This window comes from Amphimedon queenslandica, unplaced genomic scaffold, assembly GCF_000090795.2.
Source record: "Amphimedon queenslandica unplaced genomic scaffold, v1.1 AMPQUscaffold_4883_Cont23141, whole genome shotgun sequence".
NCBI lineage: Eukaryota > Metazoa > Porifera > Demospongiae > Haplosclerida > Niphatidae > Amphimedon > Amphimedon queenslandica.
The window spans coordinates 1-1592 of NW_003554808.1; the positions used below are offsets into that span (position 1 = coordinate 1).

At 36.2% G+C, this 1592-nt stretch overlaps 1 long non-coding RNA gene across 4 annotated transcripts; it reads left to right on the forward strand.

Annotated features, from left to right (window-relative positions):
* The first annotated feature begins 363 nt into the window (after positions 1-363).
* On the forward strand, positions 364-1421 carry LOC109592523 (uncharacterized). 4 transcript variants are annotated; one of them, XR_002190405.1, is made up of 3 exons: positions 370-892; positions 983-1134; positions 1394-1421. It is a non-coding gene; the product is annotated as an uncharacterized LOC109592523 (long non-coding RNA). The 4 variants fall into 4 exon arrangements; XR_002190404.1 differs by having other exon boundaries at positions 993-1134; XR_002190403.1 differs by having other exon boundaries at positions 370-878; positions 993-1134.
* The last annotated feature ends 171 nt before the right edge of the window (positions 1422-1592 follow it).

Below are 1592 nucleotides of genomic sequence, written 5' to 3' on the forward strand. Positions count from 1 at the left end.
CTCAGAAACTAAGTGAATTAGCTCAACATGTTGACTTTAGAGAAGACAGGGGCGTAGCTGAGGTAGGGCCTGAGGGGGCCTGGGCCCTACCATCAAAGTGGCCTTATAATTATATTCATTGAAATTATAACCCAAAAGATTATATTCATTGTTCTTACAATAACAAAAGGGGGTGGCTGATAACCATAGCTCTTTTTAAAGCTATATACAATGATAATTTCACTCTGATTTCGCTCAGCTTGCAGGAAAATGCCTCCATTTTGTTACGTAAAAGGGGGTGTGGCCAAAATCGCGGCGCGCTTCGCGCGCCATTTTGTTTCCTTGCCCTACCGTCACCCAAGGTCCAGCTACGCCCCTGAGAGAAGAGAGAACTGATGATGATAATGACAGAGAAGAAGGAAAGAAGAAACAAGAGGAGGAGGAGGGGGAGGGAATTTCTGGTCCTACAACTAAGAAACCAAGTCATCGCTGGCCATGGGAATTCATGTTGTAATATGTATGACATATGTGTACATGTAATTAGTAGGTTGTGTATTTTGTGTTAATTAGTTTTTACGTAAACATATGCTTTTAATTAATGTATGATCTCATGTTCCTATGGCCTTATGCCCTCTTTTGTGTAACGTACAATGAGCTGGACAGCTCTGTCCAGCTCATGAGGACTCACTTGTCTACTCCATATGGACCCTGTGTACAATAGTGTCCTTATTTCTTTGTTATGTTTTTGTATTTAAGTTCTGTAATCTTAGAGCAGTTTTATTCTCTTTTTGTTGTAAAAGTATCTTAACTTGATCTCTGCTAATCTTACTACATGCAGCAACTCTAGCTAATCGCTATTGTAGTGCTGATTCTCAATAATTCACACACTCAAAACTCAAGTACATAAATACAGGTATTTGTATAAACAAGAGTATAAATCATGTATCAATGTATTGCATGCATAAAGGATAGTTAAACTTTATTATTAGTTTTGTCTTAAAAGTTTATTGCAGGCAAGCATTGACTGAAGTTAGTGTACTGTCTGATGTTTTACAAATTGTTCATAATCATCATCAATACTTGTCACTGGATCCAGTTTATGTTAATAAGAAATACACATTACCTCCTTCATATCAATACCAAATTAAAAAGAAGGTTAGCCTCATGATATGTTACTTTACTCAGTTATGCATGCACAATACATGTACCTCAATATAGAAGATTATAAAGGCATAGTATTGGCCATAGTGTGAATGTACTATTTCTTTACCTGTATTGTGTTTAATATAATTAGGTACACAGATCAATAGCAGTTCTTTTAGTGAGCTTTGTCCGTATTAGATTGATCATTAATGAATATGTATTCATTGTGTATGTACTTGTACATTTTATAGTATCATGAGTTTTTCTGTAGGCACTTGATGTAGCTTCCAAGATATTAAGAAAAGGAGCTGAGCCATTCAAGAGATTATCCAGTCAAACTGATCACAAGTTTTACAGAGCATTATATGATTTAAGAAGAAGATGGATACTACGTAGAACAGCTAATGGAGTCAGTGGAGACCTCAGCTATAGATCAGGTAACTTAATTGGAATGAAGTATAACACACTCA